Below are 18331 nucleotides of genomic sequence, written 5' to 3' on the forward strand. Positions count from 1 at the left end.
ATGAAAAAATTCTTTCACGATTCACCCCGTCAAAGTCTAAACAAACTCGCTGTCATCGACTCGTCTGTTTCTCGTCCGCGTTTCGGATGTTACGTAAACCACGTCAAAGTTTTCATCGCGCGGCGCAGGCAATTTGAAAAGTCATTTCGCGAACAAGGCCTGGCCGGGCCTGAATTTTCGACCACCGAATCCGCTTCGGGAATCGTAGTTCCTTTGTGTCTGGCTACCCTGGCCCCGGCCAGGCCGCGTGTATCGACTGGTCACTTCGAGGAATCGCAAAAAGACGGTAAATGCATACGTCGGTTGGGTCAATATGCAGTCTGGGAGTTGGCAAGTCGGCTTCGGGGGCCCCGAGACGGCCGACTTTCGAATATTCTGCGGGACGCGCGTTTTATTTCACGCCGACGTGCCGTCCCGCCGCACGGAGAGGAATTCGGGCCTCTTCGGAATATTTTTACCCTTTGTCTGCTACTCCATTTGTCCGGCGGAGCCTCTTTTAACTGCTCGATGCATCGAACGCATCGCCGAACCCTCGGCGGTCGAATTCAAATCGCGGCAGGTTGTGTCGGAGTAATCAAGGAATTTCGGAGCAGAAGTTGGGCTTGTGCTTCAGCCGAAGCATCCTTAGCGGTAGGTACTCGTGCGATGCAACAGCTCTTATTGCGCTGTTCCATCGAAATTCGATTACTCGACATCAGCAGGGTTGAACGAGGATGGATCGAGAAGCCTTTGCTCTCTAAGCGTTGTACCGTATCGCTTCCATTCGCAATGCGACAAGGCAACGTGTGATATCTTTTCGTGATCCTCTTCAGTCCCTGCCACCTCAGTTTCTCTATTATCTGTGCCGTTGAGGCCTCGATAGGTCGGTCGCAGATTAATGTGGAATGCGTGGAACGCGAGCACACAGGTTGCAGATTGATCCAGGATCGCAGACACCTGCGTTTCATAGCCCCGTGGCTCGATCGCATGATTAACGGCTCATTGTACACGTTGGTTGGTAAAAGGAGCGGCCGCAAGGGGAGATCGCCTCTTTCCCGCTCTCGTTCTGCACGGTGTATCGCGACCGAAGTGTTTGCGGACGCTGCAGTAACCGGAGCTACGCGGACGGTGTAATTATTCCACTGGCGACACATGTCGCGTGGGTAAATTAGTCCTCCGTCGTGCAGGGCCAGAATTATCTCTATAATGTGATTTAAGAGGCCGTCACCGAGGGCTTTCGCGCTCGCCTCGAAAAGCAGGCTCCATCTCGAACACCGCGCAAGCCCCTATCGAGGAATGTTTATTTCCCGCTCGCGACTCGGCACGGGCTTAAAATAGAGGCAGCTTTGAAAGGACGTGCAGATCGAAAGCGGAAATAAATACTCTTCTGCGCAACTTGGGGCTTTCGAGCAGTAAAGAAGGTTAACAGTCTTTCGAGTGGGATAACGATGCACTGATATCGCCGTTGCGCCTTTATTTTGCTCTCTGTCCCAGAGAAAGTTTCCTCGTTATTCAAACCTGGCTTCCATAATTTTTGAGCTATCGAAGCGGCAGCTTGACCACCCCGTACATTTCGTTAATAGAATGAACAAGTTAAACTAAGGGAAGTCTGTTTTACGAGAGTTCGACGACTTGGCCGGGGAAAGCTTCTATTAAAGCTTGAACCCCGGTTCTATAGACACCATCGAGGTGCTGAGATTCCTGTGGCGCACACGAACGGACCATCTGCCAGCGATTTTCCGTTTTACGATTCCTCGAGGATCCTTCGGGGATGCTCCTTGCCTTTATCCACGAAATCGATTCAACTGCTAGGCCCACATTTATAGGGGGAGAACTTAAACGATCCCGCGATCGGTTTAGCCTTAATCGCGAGCGGAGATTCGCTTCGGCATCGCAGGGGACGTCGCGTTAATTGATAACGGAGTTACGATCCACCATTAGCCGCTCCATACGGGGCAGCCGGTTCGAGTTTCAGTGGTCACGGAGGATCGATTCCCGCCGTGGGAGTCGTAAAACCTCGGCACGGTAATGCGCAAAATTAAAGATCCTCTAATTGAAGACGAAACGACTGGCGCAGACGCGCCCGTTAAAACGAATATAAAGCTCTATCGCGCGAAACGGCGATAAATTTCGAGTCCATTTCCTAACGTGGCAGTCACGGAACGAATTTAGCCAGTTCGATTCGCGCGAATGGCGGCGGGCGTCTCGAAAACGGGGCCACCGTGCTGCCGGCGAATTTAACGCCTGTTTTAAAGCCACTGGGCGATTCGGAATCGAGGCGAGAACGCGCTTCGAAATCACCTTTCGAGGCATGAAGTAGCGCATAATTCGATAGGCAGATTCGGAGTACGCGTGATAAATAAATATTGATGGAAGCGCGCGAGGTCGAGGACGGTGTCAGAAAAAGAGACGAGCAGACAGTTTGCTCTGCTCGTTATTTGCATTATTTCGTCCTTGCGTAAGCACTTGTCTAGACCGAGGAATATTGTGACTGTAAAAAATTGCAAAAAAAAACGATTAAGTGCGGTTTCATTACTTTCATTAATCCATGCTTCTGTCCAGGGTGCGTCATTTTCGAGCCCCATCATCGAAAGGTGAAGGTGGATAGGGCAATGTCGACGGGCGCTCGTTATTGGAGTCATCAAAGTCGAGATGCTCCAGCTCTTCCACAGAATATGCTACTGCCAAACGGAAGTTGATACCAGCCAAGAGTTATCTGACGATGGTTTACCAGTTTCGTGGTATTGCTCTCGGCTTCGATAATATTGATCTTGTCTGGTTAGTGGTAAAAGTTTCGCGATTTCTTCTGCTGCTGCGGATCTTCGACTTCGAGCGTCGAATATACCCAAGTATTTGCTCCGAGTCCCGCGAGATCCTCCCAGGCTGTCCTGTTTTTAACCTCCGTGTTCCTTGCTCTGATATTTTCCGACGGGAGGTATCGCTTTTAAATCGAATTTACACCGCGATGGAACCGAGCGATTCCGATCGAACGAATTAACTACATGGCATAATGCGACGTTTAGCGGGCGCGGTATGACGCGAACGATTGTTAACGATCCAGATATCCGAGGGCTGGTGCCGCGCGTTTATCGAAGAGTAACTTCCTCGAGTATGTTAACGACACGGGACGGGTAACTTTATACCCTCGTTTCAGATAGAACGATCGCTACTTCTGGGAGGATAGTTGGTAGGCGGCCACCAGGTACTTGAATAACACGGCTTGATGCTAATAGCCTGCGTGTCTGTTCCGTACGTGGCCGATCGTGGATGAGTTTATAGCGGTTTTTATGTCACTGTGCCGGAGAAAACAGCGTTGCACGTCGCCTGTCTACGCCCCTTTAATTATTCGCGGTGCATAGTACCCGCGGACACCCACGTTTTCATGTTCGCTGTAGTTGCAAAGTTAGATAACGGGGGAAACTCGATGACGAACGAGTGTTTCCCATTTCGATACGAGGAATTAAATATCGAGTTAAGTTGTTGGAGTACCCCTGTGCAGTTCAAATTAAAAATAAATTCTACTATGGGCTTGAAATAATTTCCAGGGAGGAATAAATGAGCCAATCGAATTGTGATCGAGATCGATGGGATATAGACTAGGGATCCAGCATCGCCTATCCCTCGTTGCTGCTCCGATGGCCCGCCTTATCGTTGGGGAATCGATTCTATTACACGGCCAGATATTTCGCGATAAATATTGATAAACGGACTGCGCTCGCTCATTACCGAGGCCGATCTCGCTAGATCTATTTATAGGCGGGCAGGTATCTTGATCTTTGGCACGCCGATCGGTAAGACCTCGTGTTTGCTCGTCTTCTTCAGCCACTGCGCTCCAGCGAGATGGTCCTTCGGGGCTGATTGCATCGTATCGCCCCGAGATCGTTACGTTGTCGTAACGAACCACGGAGACGAGTGGACGTCTTTATCATCTTAGACGATTGACAAGCAGATTGAAGGCACTTCTGCGTTCGTAATCTGTGAAGGATTCCCGGGAATTCCTGGCCCCAATCTGTTGACGAAGATTGGAAAAGGAAATGGAAGGGAAGATACATATTTATGGTTATAAAACGATAGTTGATCGCTGATTTATTACGATTGGCATTTATCGTGATAGTTCACTGGCAAAAGTTTGAGTTTAGACTTCCATCTATGGAACAAACAGATTCCCAGTATGCGTCCTCCACGAGCTCGCCGAAGACTAAAACCTCGAAAGGCTTAATCCGTTCGCGCCGCGTCCCGAAATTCGATATTTTATGCAGATTTGTGGCCCGCCAGCGGTGAGTTAAAACCGTATTACCGCACCGTAGGTGTTAGATTCCATTTGATGGTTCTCATGGTCGTAACTCGCCCTCGGACCGCCCATGGTGACCCATTGTGGCTGCTGTCGGCCCAATATCCATCCGGCTGCCCTTTGCTCGCGTTTCTTTAGCACCGGGCCGTTGCATTTCACGCAAATGGGATTAACAGCTTTTCAGCCAGTTGGACACATCCGATTTCGCGCATCCAGGACGCGAGATTTCTGGCCAGCCAGATTTACACCGCGAATTCTGTTCCCTCCCTGAGTCTCGAGTGTCAGAGGGATCGGTTTCGGTTCGAGGAACCGAAAGATATCGATGTTTGGCAGCCGCGAATCTCGTCCACAGTCTCATCCGCGATTTACACGTCGCGAGTGCAGATAAAAGGTGGCGTCATTAGGCGGCGAGATAAATTTGTCAGTGAATATAAACCGCTGCGACGCGACCGGTCCATGATATGCGCGGAGGCTCGAGCATGGGAAAAAAGCTGGCGTGACACGTCGCTGAACGGTCGTTTAACAAAAGCCGAAAGTTTAATGGGCTTTTGATAGCGACAGCTCCCTTAAATCGCGCCTCTGGCTCGCGATCCTCTCCGAGCAGCGGGACAAGAAACGTGACCGAGTCTCTTTCATTCTCACGTGTCGCGGGTTCATTTCTCGATCGTTAATCACGGCGACTATCGTCCTGAAAGCGCCGCGAACCAGGGAAGAAACCCTGCCGACGAGAGTTTCCTTCCTCGCTGGGTCAGTCCGCGATCGTGGTTCCTCGGTTTTCGCGGTGGACGTGGTCCGAAAGTTTCGGGGTCGCGCGCCCGCGGCGATTAACAGCTGCCCCTCCGAGTTGCCCGACGAACGCGCATCGATCATCAACAGCGAGCGAGCGGAATAATTCACGGGGTTATCAAATTGCTAGAAACGCGTCGCGAGAGCGCGGCGATTAATCACACGCGAGCTGTGACTCGAATAACGTATTCCACCGGGCAGCCGCGATTCGTCTTCCGCTGACTTTCCACGTGCATCGCTCCTCGTACGAATTACCGCCGTGAAGTCTTTGATGCCTTGCATCCAGACGCGACCAAGGTCGCCGTTCCTTGCCCCCGGCTGCTGCTCGCGCAATCACGTTCCGTAATTTCGATGGCGGGCAAGCGGAACGTTGACCCGCGGCTGTTTTTCGCGACATCCTTCGAACGCTCGCCGACAGTTTTTCGCCCGACGAAATTCCCACCGAATTCAGGCGGAAAAGACGGCGAAGTGGTGGCAGGGTCGTTAGCTGGTCGCGCAGCAGCCATTTCGGACGCACAAGAATCTTAAGTACCCGGAGTCGGGGCCCAGCCACTCGACGGCGCATTCGCCGCTTCATTTTGGCACCAGAACCACCGACCGCACCCCCGTCGCTTTTTGTGCCCGCGCCACGAACGCCTTCAAGTGCCACCGCGAGCATCTCGCCGCTCTAAATGGCTTTCAGGGTCGACGGGGGACACGGGGGGTGCGCTTTTCGTCTGGGAACTGGGAATGACAACCCTGGTCCACGTCTGCGCTTGGGCGCCGTCGAACATCTGTCGCGTTTTTCCCCGGCAACCGGTCACCGTTTCCTTATCGACTTCGTCGATGGATCAGTCGCTGTGCCACGTGTATGTAGTACTTAGGCGACTGTGGCTTTGATTGTGAAATTGGAGGATACGGAACGGAGGAAGAGGATTGTCTGGAGATACCTAAGGAGCACTCGGTTTGTAACGAATTTGTCACCCTTTTAGGTATATCACAGCTATTGCGGAGCATCTGCTTAAGTCGTTGGAATCCCTCGAGCTTTCTTTTGCTCCCCGAACTCGGTTTCTCTGTAGCGATCTTTCCAGGTAGATGAAGAACATCTCGGGGTAGAATTTTCATTCAGGGATTTCAAAGAGATGCATGCCAACAAAAGCTGGGGCTGAAGTTTCTTCTGGCTTCGTCGAATGTCGCGTCTATCTGCCAGCTGACGTGACCACCCTTTTTCAGGTAGCACAGTGGTGGCGACGTACTGTAGGAAGATCGAGGCATCGAGAATGTATCGGAGGAAATACTGGACGAGCTTCGAAATTTACAAAGCGACAATTTAAGCAGAATATTCCTCGTGGTTTCACGCGTTTCCTCAGCGGTGCTGAGAATTATGCTCCATTGTTTCTCCGTGTTCGCAGCAACGAGTCCTTCCCAGCGCGTTTCACCTTTCTTTCCTGTCCACTTAATCCCGTTCCCTTGCATAGATCTGGCTGTCCCGTGTTGACGCTTGTTTATTTGTCACGGGTATTACGCCTGGGACAGTAATGGATACGCGGAGCAGTAACGGTGACCGTTGAACGCGGAATAATAATAGGACCCAGCAACGATTCAGCGCGGCGTGCACGCGCCGTGACTAATTCGTAACCGGCCTTGTAATTCATTTTTCCCCTGACCGTCTCTACCGTGTCAACGACGCTATTTTACGCCCCGGACTCGGCCCGCGTTCTGCGCCAGCCAGCCGACGCCAGGTATTCGACCAAGATGGAGCACGCTGCCTCGAACAGCTAAATCATCGGCACACAGGACGAAGGAAAACGCGGGGAATGCAAAGGAACCGCCGCGCATTTAATATTCTATTAACGAAATTCAGGTTCGGCGTCTTATTCGTGGAAATCGCGACTGCGAATGGCGGGAACGGTCGTTTCAAACATTCAGATATATTGCTGTAATAAAGCTAGTTTTAACGAAACTTTCACTTCCTCTCGCCGGCTGATTTACGACCCTCGTTGTAGGACCCTGACTTTTTTCTATTCTCGCGGGGCTTGAATTTTTCCTGACGCTCGGAATCGAGACGAATTGCCTCCGAGTCCTGTCGACGTTAACCAGACACGATTAGGAAAGCGGATCGCCAGAATTTAAATATATGGAGTCGCGTGGGCAGAGGTGGGTACATTCGTCTCGAGGAGATTTATAAGTTAATCGAGCGTAATGGGGCTCCAGCACCAGCCCGACACTCTGCCACTGCATCTGCTCGTCCACGCTGTCGCATAATTCTTCTTTGAGCCAAGGGTCAGCCCTTAGCCGGCTAGATACAGATGTAGTAGATACACGGGAGTGTGACTCAACGGGGCTTTTGTACGGTGTCTCCACCCTCTGTAGAATTCGGATTGCTCTACGTCTGGTGTTCGCGATAGTATCTTTAATGATATCTCTCTTTCGTCTCCTTCGCCGCGGTAATCTTCCCCTAATACGCCCATTCAGGGAACCAGGGTGACGATCAGCAGTCACGTAATTAAGATCGAGGATAGGGGATGGCGGGGAGTAAGAAGTAATCTCGCCTTTACGCGCTGCTTAAGTAGACCTCTCTACCACCCCCCCAAAATCACTTAGAGTCTCAAATACCAAGGAAAAAACTTCTATCGCATTAAATCCCGCAGTGCTGATAAAAGCGAGGGAACACTTTCCACGTCGACCAAGATCGATCCATTTTCGGAGGCAAAGCGGCGCTCGCCTGGCCGCGAGCCTCGTCGCGCGTATCGCGCGAAGTTATCGCGGTAATTAATATCCCTGCAACTTATTAAGCCCGACGCCGAGTAACCCGCTATTGCTGATGATGCACGATCATCGCTGCTCCGCGTGGCGCGCCTTATCTCGGCTCTCCTCGCGAGGGCAAACACCGTCCCGCGACGAAAATCCGCGTTCCAACAGCGCAGCATCGACCCCCAGCGATTTGGCATTCGCCGCGGTAAAAAGGTTACCAGTGGGAATCGCGTAATTCGCGCGGTAATTGCGTGCGCCGTATCTGGCAGGTGTGTCGCGTTCGTTCCATTCGCGGGGCACGAGGCGCGGTGGCACGCGAGAATCGACCCATCGTCTTCGCGAAAAGGAGTCCCTCCCTTTCCCAGCCTCGTTCCCGCGCCGCCTATGTAGCTTCGAATCGCGAAACAGCTCTGGGCCTCGATTGCGTAAGTGATTCTGCACGGTAGCCGAGGACGCGATTATGCAAAGCGATTTTTTTTTCACCAGCATCGCGGAAACGTATCGGGTTCTGGAGTAAACACAGAGGTTGGCTGGAGAAACGGCCGAGGCGTGCACCGCGGGAATAAGAAGAGGAAGCCCAGCACGGGAGGAAGAAAAGGCCGTGGTATGCGAGGCTGGATATAAAGCGTTTTACGATCGATGCCGTGCCGGTAGAGGCTGTTGGAAGCTTTTTCGCGGAAGTGCATTAGCCGAGGATAAATATATATGTATACGTCTAACTCATTTACGCGGCGCTGAATGTTAATACCGCGGGGCCCGGCGATACGGGGACACTGTCGCTGGGCAATCGTCCAATTCTCGTGCCGTGAACGGCCAACCTTAGGCGACCGTGAAGCTTAAAAGTGTTAAGGCTAATGGTCCCCGCCGCTAGAAGCGTTACAGCCGTCTACCGTTCGGTCATTAACTTCTCCTTGACGATTCGTTGCTATCGCGTCGCTGTCGTTGGCCGACAGATCGGCGTTCCTGCGGTCGATCGATTGGGCAACGGACGTTACAATAACTCCGCAGTAACTCGCGCCACTCTATAAATCCTGTACTCTCGTAGCCGTTGATCGAGGGGGCCCCGGCTCGTTCAGCTTGCGCATGAATTTTCCTGTTATCCTATCGCGCGGATTTATTATTCATCGAATTGGACACGCAGCGAGTCGCGGCGAGAGATTGATCCCGCGGAACGAGACCGAGCTACATTGCGACAACTTAATCAGCGCCACCAGGAATTCATCGAAGCATGCAGCGATCCACGAGCGCTCAACGGGCCCAGTGGCATTCCGCTCTCGCTGGGCCGTCAAAGTGTTCAGGTGGCCGAAATGTTTCCCCTCGGTGCGGGAGATAAGGCTGATAAGGGCAGATAGACCCCAGAGGCACTTCGTAGGTGCTTGAAATGGGATATCGTAGCTTTCCCCATCGACTTTCTGGTGGTCGCGTTTGGAAGACGAGTCGAACGATCTGGTGTACAAGGTTCGAAGTTTTCGTAGCGAACAGGCACGAAGAATGGACGATACAGCTGTATTGCTGAATCAGATGATAAGGAGAAGAATTTCGACCTTGAGGGACCTTGAAACATTCAACTAATGCTTCATGATAATGCGCTCGAAGCGCACAGTGATAAGCGTACGATATAGAGAGGACCTTATAAGTCTTAACACTTACACTTAAGGGGAAAGGAAGCGGCGAGTAACTGTCGAATCAGGAAACTAGCACCATCATTCCTATTTTGGTCTATCCTGAATCTGGAGACTGTCCGGTCATAGTGGTCCCGGTTGTAAACTTATTTCTGGCGTCGCGAAAGCGGTGGCGTTACGGCGTTACCGAAGGGTAAACTGAGTCATCGATAAGAAAATTTTACGCGAGTCTATCGGGTTCTGCGACGTGTGCCGTTCGAGATTAGACTGCGGAGTACGTTGCCGCTCCGTTATCACCGGTGATACGAGAAATAAACGGCGACGATAACGGAGGCGCGATAAGTCGACCGGTACCCGTTCACCGCTCCAAGAACGATCCGGCTGGTAAACGGCAGACGGATTTGCAATTAGGCTCCATTGTCAGAGGCGAAACAACTGGTTGTATCGCGAACGGGGCACGATGTAATTGCACCATTCGTCACGCGCTTGGGCGCGCGTAATCGCTGCAAGAAAAGGCGCAGAAGAACCAAGTGATTAGTAATCAGATATCGCACCCGCGAGGGTGAATGGAAGCTCGAGGACACCCGGCGTCTCCTAGGATCGCGAATCCCGAAACTTGGGAATATGTAATGGGAAACTGCGCGGCCTGTATAATTTTACAGCGAAACACGATATGTCCGACTGAGCCTGACCAGCTTCGAACGAGCTGGCTGCAGAGAGGTATCGTTTTTCGCTTCGTGAAAAGCGCGCGGCCACCGATGAATTTCGGGGTCGGCGGCGTGAGACGAGGAGGCAATTCCGCGAACGGGCGTGATCTCTGTTTCAAATCTCTGTTCGCGCGCCAGAAAGAAGGAATGTCAAGTGAATGGCGCGAATGAGCTGTCATGGAGATTAACGAGAGATCGTGACGCGAAATTTCGATTGCGTCGCGCTCGAAGGCGCGTGAAAAGCGCTTCTTCGCGGCCATGTAAATGCGCGATTCATAGGGCGGCTGGAGCGCGATTTATTAAAGCATCAGCCCATTCACGGCGCGCTGAAAACCCAGCCGCGCCGAGGTGAGACTTGCGAAGTCATCGCCATTCGATTTGCATAACGGCGAGCGGCGACCTCCCCGCGCGAAAATTATGTCCCGCGAGGCCAGCGCGTTATTACGCCCTTTGCTTGGGCGCGTCGTGTCCTTTGACTTTAGGGGACGGATCCTGGAATTCTTTACTTCAATAGCGCTGCCCTGCCCTGCAATCTTCTGCGCACTGTGAAAGTTGAAAAGTTCGAGGAAACAATTGGGTAGGAAGAGTTTGCAGGTCTCTGAATTCCAATGGGTTTGTTGTTTCAACATGCGATTGGACTCTTCATCTTCGCAATCTTTGAATAAGTCGAACAGTCGCAATGGAGTGTGGAGAAGGATGTAGAAATTCCTCGAGAATAGGGGTTGATGAAAGGTCCCTAGGTCATCCGATGGTTCCCACTTCTAGCCACCAGAATTCTTCAATCTGTCCTCGAGTAAGCTCGAGGACCCATTATTCTTGACCGGGGGGGACCGGTTGGCCCATTCCCGTGGGCCCGCCTCAATGGTGGAATATTTAAGCAGTATTTGATAAACATCGAGGTAACGTGGGATCCGTTCGCCCGGAATTAACATAATTACAGGCAACAAAAGAGGCTTGGAAGCTGAGCTTTAAAGCGCGCCTCGGGGCGAGGGACCTCCCTGTTTTCCTTTGGCCAAGGTCCTCGCAGCTAATTTTCCCCTCCAGCCCGCGTCATTGTGCTCGGCCAGGGCTGGTCGTGCGTCTGGGGTGGGTCCAGGGAAAATCATAGAGAGAGGCAATGTCCGGTGTGTCCAGTAAGGACAGCGCGGTGGGAATATTGTCGGACCATATGTTACCGAAACGTGGTCAGCTGTTTATGACGCTGGCCGAGCTGTCCCCTCTGGCTGGGGGTATCGATTCCCCATTTATCAATTGCCCGTATCGGCTCTCGATCCTCGCGATACCATTGGGGGTACGTACGGTCGATTCTGTCGGGGGAGAGGCCGAGGGAGACTGAGGGAAATGAAACGACTTCGGCGATCGCGAAGGGGGAGTAATCCAGGCATTTCTGGGGGACGATATCTGTCGTGATTGCGAACGATAAACTGGACCCTGCGCCTCTCTCAAGAACGTTTCTTTTGTATCTGATGGGCCGACTCGTTTCAATTGGACTCACCCCATCTGTCACGGCCTCGGAGAGGTTGAAGGCCTCTTAGGAAATACGTAGCGGGCGCAGGGAAGATTGTTGTACGACGAGGGGCAGAGTGATCCTTGACTGCTCCGAGGAGTCGGAGAATTTCCTGTTTTCGTAAGACGGGCCTCTAAAGTGGGAATCAATTATGTCCCCGGGGGGAGAGAAATGTGCCCGGAGTGCAAAGATCGCGTCAGAGTAGCCTGGCGCGAGGGTTTAGATGTGTTTTCAATGGCTCATTTGAAAATTACACGCCATTCTCGCGTCAGACCGATCCCGGGCTACTTGGACGTTTGAAGACATTGCGTGACCCTGGGCTGGCCCCGACGTACCCTACACCAGTTTACATCAGTCTACATCAGCTTACATGAGTCACGAGGTGTTCCACGAGGTTGGGAGAGCGCCGATCGGCTCGCATATCTTGCGTTCCCTTTTTCCCACTCGCGTGGTGATTCAGCGTTCCGTGGGCGCTTTTTCCTCGAGCTTTCGCATGGGGGAAGAAAATCGCGCGAACGTGTTGGCAAGCTCGAGGAGCAAGGGACGGACAAATTGATGGCCACGGAAGTCGAGTCACCGACGAACCGACCGTCAATCATCGCAGGCGAATGAAACGATTGGTTATTGTACACAGAGGCCCGTTCCACGGGACATATTGATTCTTCGGCCGTAGTTTCAGGCAACCAGACACTCGACGATTTCGTGTGCCACTCGATGCAACGTCGGGAAATGCTCCTTTACACAGCAAGGGGGGAAACAAGGGGATGGGGTGGGAAGGGCTTGTTTTATCGGCGACGTGACGGGCGGGGGTAACGAACGTCGATGGCACGAGTCGTCGTTGACGAGACTGCGTTTGAAGGAAACTAGAGCAGAGGGAGGGTGGCGCCGACGAACGCTGGTCAGAGATAAATCGTTGCATCATTTCTGGGGAGGAAAGGCCAGGAATTCGCTCTGCTTTCTAATTTGAGAAAATGGTAATTGGCCCGGCCTGAGATGCACTTATCTGAATTTCCACGCGGCGTGTATAAATCCGTCGTTTACCGACGTATATCAACACCTAATTAAAGGTAAGGGAATCTAAACAGTCTGCCAATGAATTATTACGCCTCCCGAGCTATTTCAGACCTTCGATCCTCCGAAGCAACGTGCAGCAACAGCTGGCTGCGCTCGATCACGCAAGTTCATCGAGTCGGGGGTGAATTTATAGTCTCTCTATTAACGTAGCCTACACGAGCGGAAGGACTTTATAAAAACCTCGTAGTCGCAACTCACTCCTTACTAATTCCGTATTAATTTCGTGTCATCGACGGCACCGCCGAAGGACGGGTGTAAAATCTGCTAGTGGAGAACTTTGCGAGCGTACAGATCAAGAGCACACTCGTGGAAACAGCGCGAAATGATTTCCACACGGCTGATAGACCGTCGTATCGTTTCTCACGCCATCAGTGACAATCCCGATCGCGCTGATAAAAATCCAGTGGCTTTCCTCTGCGGCAACGAGCCGGAAAAATCGTTCCTCGGAACCAGTTAATCCCGTTGAACCGCGAGAGCGCTGGTTGGGGGTGAAGCAGCGACGAAATCGTTTTCAATCCGGTCGATCGATCATCCCCGGAGCCCAGCAGGGTACTCCGCGCCCGCTGGGGCCCCGCATAATGTATGCGACTAATTACCAGCCGTTTCATTCGCCGTAATTTCACGTCGGATTCCACGTCTTGCTACTTAACGGCTCGTCAGATGACGCAGCCACCCACGCGAGTCGATTCCAAGATTCATTCGTCCACGTTTAATCGAACTTGCCTCGATGCAAATAGGGAATCAAGGAGAGGCATTGACGACCCCCTGCCCCCGCTTTCCTCGCTAATTAGACGCATTCTTTGTCTCGGCGAGATCACGGCGTTGGGTCTAAGTAGTTCGCAGGCGCGATCTGTGCCTTATTCGCGCGACTAAAAAGGTAAATGAACCTACTGTCGAACGCTAATCATGATTCGGACGGGCCGGCCGCAGCAATTAGCCGGCGCTCTCCCTCTTCCATAGGGTCAACGTTCCAGGGTTACCACGGAACGGACGTGTCCCGCGGTGGCAACTTGTTAGCAATCGAGCCAGACCGAGTGACAGAAAAACGAGCACGGCGTCGCGTGATCTCGTAACATTGTCGGCAATAAGCGATAACCGCGCGCACTCGTGTGCTCGCCTTGCGCCATTGTTCGCAAAGGTCATACGGCGCTCGTGCCGGCGGTGCACCGAGCCCCGATCGCCCATTTAAATACAATCAGGAAAAAAGGAGGAGTCCTCTGCCAGCTAATTGCGAGACATGTGCGGACACTTGTACCCCCGTGTCATCCTCGTTACCCGCTGCTCGGAATTCTGCTTCATACGGTCTACCACGCGCTGTCACCGAGCACACCCTCGAGAGAACGTTGAACGAACGCCAATGGAGAGCTTGGAAGAATAGAGACCAATGGAGATCCCTCCAACGGCGATTATGGGAAGAGTCGCCAATAAAAAGGACTCCGAGGTACACTCGAGGGGGAGAATCGAGGAATCGAAGCTCTCCCCGTGGAAACGATTCAATGTCCTCGCCGCTGGCCGAGTAAAGAGCCCATTGCCCGACAAAAATGAAATCAATATACGCGGGCGGTCGTTCTGGAATCCATAAAAACGAATTCCTTCGGTGGACGGCTCTCCCTCGGCCGTTCTCTCGCCACCGTTACGACCCATAAAGGATTCGATTCGATTTAACACACTGACGGCGCGGAGTACGTGAGACGACTATATTCCACGGCTGCACGATGGCGTTTGATTCGCGTGCTACGCTTTTGCCTGCGAATGCAGCGGGTGAAATCGGGCCGCGCAATTAGTCGCGCTGGAAAGCGACATGTGGGGTTGGCCGAGGAGGGAAAAATAACACGTGGGCAGGTGATAAAGGGTACGATAATCCGCGTAAGGGAAATCCTGGCCGGCAGGAGGCAGGAACAATGGGCCAGCCCGCGCGGTGGCGACTTGTCGGCTGTCCGGGCCCGTGCGAAGTACATTAAATCGCACTTAACTCTCTTTCGCCCGCTTATCGGCCGTTATTACTCTTTTGGTCGCGCCGGGCGCGCACGTTTTATTGTCCCGCCGCGCGATACTTCTAATTGGCTTATTCCGCTGCCGTCTGTACGGCCGAGCAGGAAACGAGCGCCGCCAGATGCCGGTTAAACCGCCGTTACGGTATCTGTCCGCTGAGAAACGCTCGCGGAAACGACAAGCTCTCTCCCGCTGTATTTGGCGCTGCTCCGTGTCGCGTACAGGCCGTCGATAGACGTTAGACACAGGGGGACAGGACATGTGGAACGAAGGAGAGAGTCGACGAACTGTCGTCGGAGACGCTGGACCGAGAAGTGAAGTTTAAAAGGGCGCGTATTTTTCTCTGAGGAGAACCAGTGGTTTCTGAGGGAACGGGAGATTAGCTCTCCCATGGGGATTCTAAATGAATCGTCGGTAGAATGTGTCAGGCGATGGGACGTTGGTAGGGACAAGCTAATCGCCTAGTAATGATCGCAGTCTATTACACGCGGTATGTAACGTCGGGCAAAACTCCAACTGCGATTAGAGAAATGGCAAAGGAGCCGACCGCTTTTCCGCCGCGAAGTGTCCGCCGTTTTCTTGTCGCTCGGACAAGAAATCACACCGACTGACGGCCGGAGCCGCTATAAATCAATGTCAGGGAAGGCTTTCGTCGGTGACACGGGAGGATCCTCGTTTTTGTCGCGCGGCAAAGTCGTGGTATTCATTAGATGCGCGGGACGTTTCTGAGGAATGGATTCAGGCCTCGAGGGTAAGAAGAATGGATCATAGAGACGCGTGTCTGCAATTACATTGCCCTGTTACACAGTTAGCGCAGCGCATTTCGTTGCACTTTCGTGAGATCCTTCGCTTTGCTACAGAATATACAGCTTTTCTCCGACCCGAAGAACTAGTCCATCCCCTCGACACGCTGCACCAATTAAGAGCAAACTTTTGCACGACCGTTTCTAATCGCACCTTGCTCCAGCTTCGTGTCGCCAGAGTTGTCCCTGGCAACACGTTCGACGGAAAAATGATTTACGGAAGGGATACACCGGAGATAAAGGGAAACGATTTGCCGCGGCGTCGCGACGTCGCGGGGCTAATAAGCGGACCCGCTCTAATTGGGATGAACTCTTCTGGCTGGCTGGTCGTTATCGCGATGAACGCCGGGCTAATGGATGGTTCTGAGATCGCCACGGAACGATCGCGAAGAGGAACGGCCGGTATTTTTTCCCTTCGAACCGCGTGGGAGAGGTTGCGGCGCGTACACGTCGGCCAACAAGCCAGCCTAGTCGCTCGAACCTCCAACGGATGCGTGCCAGAGGGAAACGTGCACCGTGTCGTAAACACTGCCCGTCGGCTTATTTATGCGTTATAAGTTGCGAACCTGCCGCGCGCGGTTATTAGACAAACGATAACGACACGCGTGTACGCGTTTCTTTGATTAACTCACAGAGCGACTACGGTAGTCGTGCTGGGTGGCGCCAAGGAATCTTAATTGGATTTCCACATCCCGCGCACATTTTTACCAATGGGACTTGATTGGCCATCGATCCCTCGGCTTACGATACTAGGCTGTTGTCGGCGGTACCTATCGATCCCCTTGACGCAAAAGAAAATCACCGCGGTTCGATAGCCGCGCGATAGAGTGGGTGTGTTTCTATTAAATTCTTTCCGAGAGGATTAAAGATGCCTTAAGTCTCTCGAGCTTCCTTTTCATCGATCTTTCCTCTCCTCAAGTTTCATAGCAGTTTCTCTCAGACTCGCTTCTCTATCCCCTAATGTCGTCCCAGTTGCGGGTTATACTACTTCCTCCGCCGCGGTTCTCAATATCCTTCTACTCCTTTCTGGAGGAAAGACACGTACGACGACTGTCATTGGGACATTCCTGATTCGTGAACGGACCAGTTCCCACGACACGAGCAGCCGGCACGCATGTCACATCTCGTGTTTCGATCTACGGAATTCCCCGTGTCACGAAACGAACTTCTTCACGCGAACAAGAAATCGCAGTGCACCGCGAGGAAGGAGCCCGGTTGCATTCCGCGGCGGTAGCCACAGCGACATCGCATCCCTGCCCTTCGAGGACACTTTTCCCACGATCTACCCGTGCAATCTCGATATTTATGCCCCCCTCGACTCTTCCAAGACCCGTCACGCGCTCGCGTGGCGCAGAATCGACAGAGGACCCGGAGAGGACTTAATCCGTGCAACTGCGTCGACGTTCCACCCACGGTCGAAGACCATCGAAATAGTGGCAGGGTCGTTGCACCGCCGAGGTATTTCCAATTCTCTCTGCGCGCGTACAAATAGTGCCGTCTGCAAGGGCAGGGTAGAAGCTCTTCGATTCGCGCGTATCGCGAAATCGTGGCTGGAAAAGTGCAGCATGCAAGAAACCGCTTATACCTCCCATTTGCATCTAGATAGGAGTCGAATGGTTGCAACGCGGAATCAGGTTCTCCCGTTGCCCGCCATCTGCTCTTCGCTCATTTTCGAATCGGCTAATGAGATCGGATGTAACGCGCTCTTTGCGTAACGTCTGACTGCTAGCAGACGATATCTCATTCTCTTTGCGCTCGTGCGTTGCACTTTACTGCCCCCCTCGATTATGAAACTGAAATTATCTCCTCGTCATTCCCAGCCCTGATGGAACTTTGATTCCCGGCCTTGTAAATGAATTCCCAGCGTGGCTCTCTAATTCAATAGATCCTTATGCAGCGAGCATTCGGATCCGCTGCATTTTCGAGACCGATTATTCGGAGCGTTCGACCCGAAGCGTTTCGAGGCCGGTGCATCCACGGCTGTGCCCGTCACCGAATGACAGGCGTGGCTGTCACCGGGCAGACGAGTCCTCCGCGACGGATTTCCGGCTAAATGACCGCGCCGCGAGACAAATGAATACTCGCCGACAGTCTGGACGCGTATAATAAACCGCGAGTCACTGAATTATTTCGCGTAATTGATCCCGACGCGTTCAATTTCACGTGTTGCCGCCTGCAACCGCTGCCTCCTGGAACCGGTCTTAATTGACACGCAGGGCCCGCCCCGGCTAATTGAAAATGGTAATGTCGACATTGTTGTTCCCCCGCGGTGGTGCCTGTTATCGATTCGTTCGCCGAGCAATGATAAAGAGCGTGGACACGGTCAGGTGTCTTCCGCCGTGTTACGCGCTGGACCCGCGGCTGCAGTCGCGGTCGATGATTGATGAGTTTCGCCATGACGCACGATAGTTTATCGCTGGATTCTAGATCTGCCTCGATGGAAACGGGCGTGGGAACATGCGCCGCATTCGGCGCGAGACACCGGGCAAATGCTTTGAAATTTTTCTCAGCGGAGGATATGGTGAGAAGACCTCTTGGAGAAAAAAAAACCTCTTGGAGGTTTGAGATCCTACCGAATCAAAGGACACCGGGCCATCAAGTTACGAGTGCTCATCATCGCCTTGCCCCATCCACCGATCATCCGAATCTCGAGACGACAAAGGGGGCAGCGCTGGACCAGTGTCGTTTCGAAGCATAATCCTCTCGCCACCGAGATCGCCAGCAGGGAAGGTGTCATTAACGCGACCAGTTCATCCGATGGTCGTTTGGTAGCTGCTCGGGCGACCCTCCGCGTCCCGTCTCACCGCTGATCCCGACGGTGTCGCGAGGTGTTAGCA

The 18331-nt window shown here is 52.8% G+C and overlaps 1 protein-coding gene across 3 annotated transcripts in view; it reads left to right on the forward strand.

Moving 5' to 3' along the window:
* The window catches only part of Sulf1 (Extracellular sulfatase Sulf1), a 60840-nt gene that overhangs the window by 679 nt on the left and 41830 nt on the right, over window positions 1-18331 (forward strand). The gene's annotated exons all lie outside the window — the stretch shown is intronic.

Source organism: Andrena cerasifolii, chromosome 16 (genome assembly GCF_050908995.1).
Source record: "Andrena cerasifolii isolate SP2316 chromosome 16, iyAndCera1_principal, whole genome shotgun sequence".
In the NCBI taxonomy this organism is placed as follows: domain Eukaryota; kingdom Metazoa; phylum Arthropoda; class Insecta; order Hymenoptera; family Andrenidae; genus Andrena; species Andrena cerasifolii.